We start from the raw sequence: 12,514 nt of genomic DNA on the forward strand, positions 1-12,514 counted from the left end.
GACCCATTATAGGACGCAAAAAAAGAAGGGCTACATCATGCATGAGTAGAGTAATGAGAAACTATATGCGACTAAGTCACTCTCTGAGACTCAATGAAATACTCAAGTGAACTATCACCTGAAGACCAGGAAGGTACTTATCTGAAGTGCCCTTTAGATATCATTAGGGGTTACATCAATTGGGGCCTCGGCAATCACGGACATGAATTAAGACAATGCCACATAGCTTATGCAATCAGAAACATGGTTTATGCAATCAGAGACACAGTTATGCAATCAGAGACACACTGATGTAGTCAGAGACATCGATCGTTTCAGAGCCTTCAAGAAAAGAAGCTTGTATCTCCACTTACTATTCACTATACAGCAGGCTCGAGAATAATAGTTTAATTACTTTCTGACTTTTAATGGTCAGAAGTGACTACAAGTCACGAGTTATACTCAGAACTCATAATTGGAATTACCTATAAACCCATATCATATATCATTTTACTTAAAATTAAGTCATTCTAAAGAAAAGAAGAGATAATCTTTACGTGTACTACTTTTCATCACATAGAAGATAAAGGCAATAACCCAACTATTATAGGAGTTCTAGCATCAAAAGGTAAATGAGGGTTTCGACTTATATTCAGAGATTTATAAATGGATTGAATCCCAAATATCACATACATATCAATTATAACTTATATCTAAGACATGCCAAAAGAAAAGAAGGATAGCTCTACATACTTATTCCAAAAACACGCCAAAAGAATGCTTCACATACCTCGTATGGACTTATTTTAATCACGTTCAGGTCGTGGTCCTCGAAACCTATTTAAGATGGAAGTAATGCAAGTATTAACACCCTTGGACTTTTCAGCAACTTAGACTACCCACGAGTATTCATAACATTCATCCGTTCGCTCGCCTTCTCGACTAGTTCCTTAACTAGTTAAGGCGTTAACGGAAATCGGATAGCACCTCCCCTATAATGTGTCCTATCCGAATTACCAATCATTTCCTTAACACATACATCCAACCAAAAGTATAACCATCAGCTCATATATATATATATAACATGGAAACATTACACAATATAAACTCCAAATGACTCGCCCGAAGTTTTTTTTTTTTTTTTTTTTTTTTTTTTTTTTTTTTTTTTATGGGAACAGACCCTACACGAGGCTCCCACCTCTCGTGCACAGTCAGGGGTTAAGCAACACCCCCAAGCCTTAACATAAATAATCAAAAATAAAAAATACAAGGAGGGGGGCATAAACCTTACCTCCGATCCTGTGGTGGTTCATAAGTCGGCTAACCTATTAAGGTCGGCTAACTCATCCCCGATACAAAAAGATACTAACTATAACTAGAAAGCAGTAAACCTGTGAGAGGACTCCTCCCGGTACAATTCAACTATGAAAGCATAAATGAGGGAGACTCTCCCCTTCCATGAGAAAAAAGAAAAGTAACCTACACTAGTCCTATTCCAACTATGCTACGTACCAGACATAGCTACATTGAAGAAGAACAAGTATACGAAACTTCTATCTCGCATGGGATGGGAAAATTCTTTTCATCTTTGCTCTTTCAGTCTTGTCGTACCAAGTAAATCCATGTGAAGTGTGCCTTTGCATCAGTATCATGATTATCAGCTATGGGGGCTGAAAAGAGAGGAAATATATGGAGCTATAGTTTCCAACAGCCTTGGAGTTGGTGTGGAGAAAATTGATAGCCTGAATTAGCCAAGGAAGCAAACAAACATGGTTGTTGCAGTCTTGTACCCAATTCCTTGCTGCCTCTATAGTTGCATTGGTAGCATGATTGTTGTTGCAGGTTAGGTTCAGTAGTAGATACCTATTTTGGTACCTGCACAGGCAAACAACACCAGAAAAACACACAAACAAACTATTGTGTGCTGCATATGCTGTATTCTGCTGCTGTGCTGCATATGGTAGGTACAAATGGTGGTTGATGATGATGGCTGCAGTATCCTTATGATGCCCAGTATTGTGCATCAGTGAACCTGCATTATCAATTAACAGAGGGCCAAGCAATTGTGGGAAGGTAAAAGGCTGATGCATGTTTTTGTGCAACTCCTTGTTGCTTCCATTGTAGTTAGGCTGTTTATTGGTCTTTGTTTTGAGATGGTTAACCTTCTTGGAATACCTGCACAGAAAAACAACACCAACACACTTGTATTTGTTTCTTGTCTGATGCAGGTTGATGGACTTGTTGCTGAGGTGTGTTGATAATGGAGGATGTGGTTGGCACTCTGATTGTTCTGCTTCATAGCAGCCCCAGGTTGCTGCAGCCTTTGTAGCATTTCTGCTCATTGCCAAAGAGATCTGCAGGCTGCTGTATCCATGTTCCTTGTGGAAGTAATGGGATTGGTTTTGTGGAGTCCTGTTAGATATCTCCAAATTCTGATGGAATAGCTCCCCAGTTGTTGATGTACCTGCAGCTACACAACAAACAAACAAATACAAACAAACAAACAAACACAAAAACCAGGGGCTAATTGACATTCTGCACAATTCTTTTGTAGGCCTCTTAGTGAAGGTATTTGTTTTGTTGGTTGTATCTGTGTTATGCTCTATGTAGATGTTGATAAAACATGTTGGTGAGATCATCCTGACACCTGCAGCTACACAACAAACAAAAGCCAGCAAGACAGGGTTTTCACAAAGGACTGCTGCAAGTGTTGAGCTATTATAGAGTGCATGGATGGAGTGGAGACATTGCTTTAGATTTGTGTGCAGCTCCATTTTTGTGTTGAAGCATGCTTCCCAGAAAAGAGGATCCTCTCTTGTGATCTGGTTCAGGTTGCTTATGTGTGGCTTCCCAGTAGTTATTGCACCTAAACAAAAACAAAACCAGGAGTACATACAACCAAACAAGCAACAAAAACAATAGGGGGCTCCATTTCTGCACACTCCTACTGTTTCAGTCATGGATAGTCCTGTAGCAGTGTTGTCCTCTATGTATTTGATGTTGAAGCATGTTGGTTTAAGTCTCCAACAACCTGTAAATACACAGCAAATAACCAAACACAAGCAAAGACCTATACAGGTTAGTAGAGAAGAATGGATCCCAAATAGGATTTTGGAGCCTGTTAGCATTTTCCATGTCGCTCGACTAACGTCTCCACTTATCCGTTTGAGCTGAAACTTCCTGAGGTTTGCATATATATTCTTTACTTTAGCCTTGCAAAGTTTGGAGGCTTGATTCCCAAGTTGGAGCTTCCATATAGCAAATTTCTTCCTTTTTAAGCTTAAGACAGCTGATTGTTTCAAGTTCGCTCGCCTAACGTCTAAAATTATCCGTTTGGGCTGAAATTTCTTGAGGCTTATCAATATAATATATTCTGCAATCCTGCAAAGTTTGGGAGTCTTTGGAGAAGTCCACATGTTGCTTCCTACCCTGCACCTGCTGCCCTGCTGAGGTTTAGAGGTGGCAGGGTGTTTGGAAGATGTTTTTGTGCTCTTGTCTATGTATTTGTTGTTGAAGAATGCTGATATATTACTCCAGACACCTGCAATAATACAGCAAACAAGCCCAAACAAAACATAGTATACACAGAGTAGCAATAAAGAAGGGACCTCAGTAGGAGCTTTGGAGAGTGTTATCATTTTCCAAGCCGCTCGACTAACGTCTCCAATTATCCATTTGAATTGAAACTTTATGGAGTTAGCATGTAAATCCTCTCCTTTAGTCCTGCAAAGTTTGAAGACTTGTTTCCCAAGTTGGAGGGTCCAAATTACTAAAGACCCTCTCTTTAGGCTTAAGGCAGCTGAATGTTTCCATGTCGCTCGCCTAACGCCTCCAATTATCCGTTTGGGCTGAAACTTCTTGGGGCTTGTCAAAATAATATATTCTAACTTCCTGCAAAGTTTGAGGGGCATTGGACAAGTCCACATGCTACTCCACACCCTGCACCTGCTGCCCTGCTGAAGCTTAGAGGTTGCAGGGTGTTTGGAAGTTGTTTTTGTGCTCTTGTCTATGTATTTGTTGTTGAAGAATGCTAATATATTACTCCATACACCTGCAATAATACAACAAACAAGCCCAAACAAAAAATAATGTACACAGACTAGCAATAAAGAAGGGACCTCAGTAGGAGCTTTGGAGAGTGTTAACATTTTCCAAGTCGCTCGACTAAAGTCTCCAATTGTCCATTTGGGTTGAAACTTTATGGATTTAGCATATGTATCCTCTCCTTTAGTCCTGCAAAGTTTGAAGACTTGTTTCCCAAGTTGGAGGGTCCAAATTACTAAAGACCCTCTCTTAAGGCTTAAGGCAGCTGAATGTTTCCATGTCGCTCGCCTAACGCCTCCAATTATCCGTTTGGGCTGAAACTTCTTGGGGCTTGTCAAAATAATATATTCTAACATCCTGCAAAGTTTGGGGGGCATTGGACAAGTCCACCTACTGCAACTCACCCTGCACATCTTACCCTGCTGAATCTCAGTTACAGGTGTTGCAGGGAAGGTGTTAGCATTAGTGAGAGGCTGAATATTTGGTGAAATACTATCATGCCAGGTTGTTGCTTCTCTTTTGTTGAGATACTTTGAACCTGTAGAGACAAGTGACAAGAAGCCAAACAAGAAGGATAGGTGTACAGGCTGCTGGAGACTCTTTTGTAGCTCCATGTGACTTCCATAGTAAATGAGGTTAAATTGCATGTTGTTGCAGGCTTCTCCCAAGAGAGGACCCTTAGTTGTACTCAGAACCAGCTCCCTATGGTACCTGCACCCACCAACAGAAAAACACACATACAGGCAATTCTGCAAGTTATAGTAATTAATTCTAATTACTTGTAGTTGGTTCCTGATTGCTGATTCCCATTGCTGGTTCCTGTGCTGCATCACTACAGCTTTCCTTGCCTGGCTTGCAATTGTTGGTTCCCATTTTCCAAATCTACTGATACCTACACAAGCAAGAATGAAAAGAAAAAAGAAGCTATCTATTCTAATCCTTACCTCTAGGGGTATTTTGATTGCTCTAGGAATGCAATAAGTAATGGAGATTATCCCCTTTACAAAACTCCTACCTATGAATTTATACATAGGGAGTTCTGTACTACTATTATTATTGGTATGCAAATCAAGGAGGTTGTTTGATCCTCTTCAGTTTTGTCCTCCTAAAATTTGGCATCCCCATCTTGTCTAGGATGTAATATCCTCTTGTTTCCTTAGGAAGCTGTTGAACACTGTAGAATTGAGCCATGCTATCTACACTGTGGCTATGCTTGGAGAGTGTATCAGCAACAAAATTAGCCTCCCTATAGATATGCTTACATTGAAAGAAATCCAGCATTATGATCATCTCCTGCAGGTTTGTGATGTATTTCCTGATGTTCCAGGGAGATGTAATCTCTTGTTTTAACCATTTCAGAAGTAGTTCAGAATCAACCTCCAGTAGAACCCTGCTGTAGCCATGTTGAATACACCAAGTAATGCCTATGACTGCAGCTTGTACCTCAGCTTGGTTGTTAGAACCAATTCCAAGTGGTGCAGCAAATGCATAAAGGATGTTTCCTTTATGATCTCTTAGGATACCCCCAGCTCCAATTCTTCCAGGATTATCCAAGGCACTTCCATCAGTATTCAGTTTAACCACATGGTATGCTGGTTTGTGCCAACTGACTTGGATGATTTTCATTTCATGGCTGCATCTTTCAACCATAGCTATTAGCTCCTTCCAGTCACTTGGCCAACTAATGTAAGGGAAAGCTGTGAAGATCAGCATGTAGAGTTCTTTGATGACTGAGAATTTCACCCTAGTACTGCTAGACTTTTTGCCACCATATTTACTAGCACACCTGTTCTTCCATAAGTTCCAACAAATAAATATAGGAGTAGCTTGCAATAAAAGCTTATGGACTTCATTATTTGGTTTAGCCAGCCACCATTTCATCATATTGCTCCTCATTGGGTTGATGCTGTGTTGTATACCCCAACAGTCAGAAAAATACTTCCATATGTGACTAGCCATGTGTCCAGAGATAAAAATGTGATCTATAGTATCCCATCCTGGCCTGTAGCAACAAGAACACTGAGCAGCTGCATGACCAAAGTGCTCAATATTTTCATTGGTGGGCAACTTGCTTCTGAGAGCTCTCCAAACAAGAAAGGATATCTTGAAGGGTATATTCTTGTGCCATATATTATTGTCTGTCATGGTTTTGTTCCTTTTAGGCCTGATTTGGTTCCAAGCTGAAGCACATGTAAATTTTCCATCTGAATTCAGCTTCCAGTAGGCTGTATCTGGGAGGTCAGGTTGGTACTTGAAGGAAAAACTTAGGATCTTCTGTATCAAGTGCTGTGGTGCATGTTGCCTCACCTTCTCTTCATCCCATTCTCCATTATTCAGGAATTTTGAGACAGTGGTATTGTTAAGTCTAGGAAGACAGTCTTTGTGGTAGGCTAGGGGTCCAATTCCTAGCCAATCATCCCACCAAAAACTACAAGAGCCTGAGTTAAAATGCCACTGTATATGAGGCTCAATCTCAGATTTGTTTGTCATCATGTGTTTCCACATAAGTGATTGACCAGTGTCCCATTTCTTGATTACTGGATGTGCCCTCTGGCAATACTTGGCCCTCAAAAAACTCCCCCATAGAGTCTTCTTAGACCTGAAAATCCACCATTGTTTATACTGCATTGCTAAGAAAACATCTTTAAGATTTTTCATGCCAATACCACCTTCTTCTGTTGGGTAGCTGAGGGTCTCCCATGATGCCCAATGATATTTTCTTTTTTCTCTGTCCCATCCCCAAAAGAAGTCTGCTATAAGAGACTTTATTTGTTTGAGAGTAGTGGAAGTTGGAATCACAGCAGATAGAAGATGAATTGGGAGGGAATGCAAGACATACTTCACCAGAGCAGCTCTCCCCCCATAACTGAGTACCTTGGTCTGCCAACCTCTAATTCTGGATATCACTTTGGACACCATACCAGTAAAGTATATGATCCTTTGACCTCCAATGTATAAGGGGCATCCCAAGTAAGTAATAGGGCCATGAGTAATTTTGAAGCCAGTGGTAGAAGTGACCCTTTCAATGATCTCAGGATCAGTATTCAGAGGGATCAAGCACTGACTCTTTTGTGTGTTAATTAGCTGGCCTGATGTCTGTTCATACACTTCCAGAGTCTTCATGATCAGCTTGAGAGAGTATCTACATGTTGAAGTGAATATGATTATATCATCAGCAAAACTCAAATGATTAATCAATGGACCTTTCTTCTCCATGTGGAAACCTTTGTACAAATAGTGTTGATGAAGGTTATTGAGCAGTCTTGAGAGTACCTCAGCACCTAAAATAAATAGGGCTGGGGATAGTGGATCTCCCTGTTTGAGGCCTCTTGTAGAATGGAAAAAACCATGCCTACCTCCATTCACAATAACTGAGTACCAGTTGTTAGCCATAAGCCTCCAAACCATGTCAATAAATATTTCTCCAAATCCAAACCTTCTCATGACTAGACATATAAATGACCAAGACACCCTGTCATAGGCTTTGGCCATGTCTAGTTTGATCACCACATTATCTCCCAGCTTTGGTTTTTTAATGCTATGAATAATTTCCTGTGCCAGCATAATGTTTTCAGAAATACTTCTTCCCTTAACAAAACCTGATTGATTTTCAGAGATTAGTTGAGGGAGAATAGGAGCAAGTCTGAGGCAAAGAATTTTAGAAATAACTTTATTAGTGAAGTTACTTAAAGAAATAGGCCTGAAGTCTGATAACTTATTGGGATGATCCACTTTTGGGAGTAGGACCAAACAAGCATGTGAGATGAACTTAGGAAGAGAATGCCCACAGAAAAAGTATTTCACCACATTGAATAAGTCTTCACTGATGATATTCCAGCAAGTTTGGAAGAACATGCCATTAAAACCATCTGGACCTGCAGCAGATGCATCACTGAGGGAAAATACAGCTTCTTTCAGCTCCTCCTTAGTAGGCATAGTATTAAGGGACTGGTTTTGCTGATCTGTGATGGTTTTGGGAATGCAACTGAGGATATCTTCATTGATAACATCATCCTTACCAGTGAAGATCTTCTCAAAAAAGTCACATGCAGCAGTAGCTATATTCTGATCACCTTGAATAGTATTATCCTGCTCATCAGTAATCTGATGGATGAATAATCTTCTTCTCCTTCCTCTTATAATAGCATGAAAGTACTTGGAGTTGGCATCTCCCTCCTTAAACCACTGAAGCTGAGTTTTTTGTTTAAGGATGGATTGTTCAGTTTTCAAGTATTTAATGTACTGAGCATTTACATGATTCAACTTGATCTTGTTATCTTCAGACTTGTCCTGGATGAGAGCATCTTCTGCTTGCTTTACCTTCTCTTCAAACTCTTTGACAGCTGCAAAAATGTCCCCATACTGTTGCCTTGACCATCTACTAAGGGTGTTAGCCACCCTCTTAAGTTTCAACTGGAATATTCTCATTGGATTACCTTCTACTGGTCTTTTCCAGCAGTCTCCAACAGTATCTAGAAAGGTCCCATTCTCCACCCAACAGTTAAGGAACTTGAAGTATTTGATAGGATTAGTGTGAGTCTCCTTGCATTCCAGTAGAAGGGGGCAGTGATCTGAACCTGTAGAAGCAAGATGAGATACAGTAGTCATAGGCATCATCTCTAACCACCTATCATTCACCATGGCCCTGTCCAGTCTCTTCCAAATTCTAACCTCCATATCCCTGTTGTTGCACCATGTAAACTTCTGCCCATTGAAACCCAAATCAGTAAGACCACATGCCTCAATTACACTTATGAACTCAAGACTTTTGTTCATATTGTAAGGTTGTCCTCCTAGCTTTTCATCAGCATCAGTGATCACATTAAAGTCTCCAATAATGCACCATGGTTTGTCTGTGTCAGCATACTGCAGCATCTTATCCCAAAGAGTTCTTCTCATATAATCCTTACACTTGGCATAGACAAATGTAATAAAATGAGAGTTTGGATTGGCCACATGTTTGATTTCACATGTAACCTGCTGTTCATCTTGGTCTACAATGGAGCAGTCCACATCCTTGGTCCAAAATAACCAAATCTTGTTATTGGGGTTGTGTATGGCACTGTCCATTCTCAACTGAATTCTGTAATGGTTGAGCTGGGAATGGTTAGCAAATGGTTCAAGTATTGTCAACATAGATAATTTGTGATAATCCTTGAGTTGTTGGAGTCTATCCAATGCACCTTGAGTATCAATACTCCTTGCATTCCAGCATATTGTATTCATCATCAAAGTTTAATGGATTTGGACCTTGTGTTGATGCTACTCTTACTAGCAGCATTATCTGAACTGGTAGAGTTCTCTTGCTTCTTTTTTTTCCTCTTACCCTGCTGACCCCTGGGTGATAGGCCCTGCTTCTCAGACATCTGCAGTACTTCATCTTGGATTACAGTATCTGTGGTTGGATCAAATGTCCTTAAAGGATATGCACTAGTTTCTTCATCCTCCTCATTAGCTTGTTCCCTCTGATCAGAATCCTCTTCATCTTCAGAGTGAGTAACTCTATATTCATCCTCCCAATCTTCTGATATGACTCTCTTGTTGAGTACACACATCTCAGTAGATGTAGTCTGAACCTGAAGAGGTGGCACATGAATACCAGCCTGTTCTTCAACCAGCACATAATTTACCCTCTGCTGAGAAGTTTCAGATTGAGTGTGTTCTGGTTTACTTTGCTGTTTCTTCATTGCATCCCTCTTCTTATTACTCAAAGATAGAGTACTTTTGTTGTTCATGAACTGAGTTTTTGTACCCTGTTTTGGATCACTACCCTTTGGAGAATCAACATTTCCCTTATCAGTTTCAGCAACCTGGAACATTTCAGAATTTTGTTGAAACTCAGTTTGTTGGACCTGCATGCTGGACTTTGTGGCATCTGGAAGAGTGGTTGGAGGGGCTCTATGGTCTGCAGTATGGTTACTCAATGGATATTCCTCCCCCCTGGTTTCCCCTTCCTGCAAATTAGTTGTTGTCTCCTGTACTCCCCCTTCCTCACCTCCATAAACTTCTTCAGCCACAACATCAACATTTTTTAAAACATTAAAGCTATTGGGGGAGCCATGGGGGTGTGGGAGCACTGAGTCAATACCTGGGCCTTTGGCATTATTGCACTCCACATCAGCATTCTTTTCTACAAGTTTGCTAGTTCCCTTCCTTTTAAAAACCTGCTGAATGGGCTTGTGGGGATTGGGGACCAATATTCTATGGGGAGGGGGCTGTTGACTCTGGACTCCAGAATCAACATTACATATTTGGATAGTATCATTATTAATAGTAAAGAGAGTACCTGAAGGCAGCATGTTCCTTGGTTGTTGATTATCACTGGTTGTTGGTTGAGGCATTTTAGAGCTTTCTCCTTGGTGCAGCCTGCTTTGCTTGCTTTGGTGCAGAGTTCCTTGTTGGTGGAGTTGGTTATTCTTCTTGGTTTTCTTTTTTTGAATTTGCCATTCCTCTTTTTGTTGGTTATTTTCATGGTCTTCATCTGTATTATTAGCCTGCTTTTCCTTGTTGTTGTTTTTCTCTTGGAAATGCTGTTCATTTGCCTTACCTGTGCTGGTTTTGTCCTTGTCTGCAGCATTTTCTTCTTGAAATTTCTTTTTCCTGTTTTCCTCCTCTCTTCTCTTCACTGTACAGGTAGTGTGAGTGTGGCCTTGGTGCTTGCAGTGTTGGCAATATTCAGGCACCCCTTCATATTGAATTGGTTGCCATCTACCCTTGCCATTCACATCTTTTTGAAAGCCCATCCATACATGTTGGGGTCTTTGTTTGGTAAGATCCACTTGTACTTTTACTTTAGCTACACTACCTCTAGTTTTCTTATATGTGGCCAAGTCCAGGAACAACACTTTCCCAACTGGAGATAGTAAAGGTGTAACCACTTCCATACTATAACAATGCCAAGGAAGTTCTGGAAGGATTGCCCAAATAGGTACCAAGGGAGTTTCCTCCTCTGGTTTAAATGTGGGAGTCCAGAGCTGTAGCCTCATGAGCTGGCCTTGGATAAACATTTTTCCTTTTGACCACACTGTTGTATGATCAAACTCATTATCCAAGTCAATGTATATGTGTCTGGAATTGAAATGAGTCAGTTTAACCCCTCCTTTAAGCTCAGTTTGAAGGATGAATTCTTTTCTAATAACTTCCATCCTTGGCATTGTATGTGTAAACTTCCCAATAAGGGTGTATTTACACTCAGCTGCTAAGTTGACCATGAAGTCCTCTTCAGAAAATAAAACTGCAGGGTATCCTTGCTTTGTGGTGATTTCAGGGGGGGAGATACCAATATGATTACTTTGGACAGTCTCTTGGGCTCTAAGTCTGGTAGCAAGAGTGTGTGTTACAATAGGATTTGGAGGGTTGGGATTATTTGGAACAGGAGTTCTAGTTTGGTTGTTGTTTTTGGGAGCATGATTGTTCCTAATTGGTGGCTGGATGTTCTGATCTTTTTTGTGGTTGTTGGGATTGAACACCTCAAAGTTGTTGGAAATTTTCAAGGGGGCAGAGTTGGGAATGTAAGGTTTGTGACCAGCTGTTTGGTTTACTGCAGGACCTTTGGGATGTAGCTTGCTCACACCACCTTGTTGGATTTGGCTCTTACCTTTATCAGTAGTTTTATCACTTAATTCAGATTGTACACTAGCCATATTATCCTCAGTATTTCCATTGACAATTGGGACAGCACTTATAGTATTAGAAATCAATTCAACAGGCTGCATATTATCATTTAAGGCAGTGACTGGCTCAATTGCATTAGATTGCAATTGAGCTTGAATACTAGTATAAGTAATTCTATCATGAACAACATGACTATCAAAGTTAGGATACTTACCTGGTGGTACTTGCACAGGAGCTCTGATTTTCTGAACACTGGGATCATTTGGCACTGCCATTATCTCCTGCTCAGTATGATCAACATGATCATTATTTGGTTTAGCATGTGTAGTAGCAAATTGATCTCTTTGACATTCAATCACATTTTCCTGATGCTGAAAAGTGTCCTGGTGCACTGAAGAATTCACTGCACCATCTGCAGCCTCATTTTGTTCTTCCAACTGATGAACACCTGTGGGACTTTTCGAATTTGAGCTATTTGAGGGCAATTCGAAACAACCTGGATAGTTTTTTGGATTCATATCAGCAGTGTGATCGTTTTGACATAGGTGTTGCTGCAATTGGATCACCTGAACTCCGGCGACTTCACGTTGGTAGTCGTCTTGACGACTTTTCAAATTTCAACTACTTGGTGAAGATTCGAGACATTCCATGTGTGTGGGGAGCTTATCAACACTGTTATGAACTCTTTGGGCTTGGTCGCGCATTAATTGGTTCGCCGGAGCTCCGGCGACGCCATTGATGTCAGTCGTCAAATGGAAATTCGAAACAATTGGTTGATATTCGAAGTGGCTCTTGATGCGTAGTGTCTGCTCCTCATGATCGTGAACACTTTGGCATGGTTTCTTCTCATTTGGCTCGCCGGAGCTCCGTCGCCGAC

Source organism: Solanum dulcamara, chromosome 8, assembly GCF_947179165.1.
Source record: "Solanum dulcamara chromosome 8, daSolDulc1.2, whole genome shotgun sequence".
NCBI classification, from domain to species: domain Eukaryota; kingdom Viridiplantae; phylum Streptophyta; class Magnoliopsida; order Solanales; family Solanaceae; genus Solanum; species Solanum dulcamara.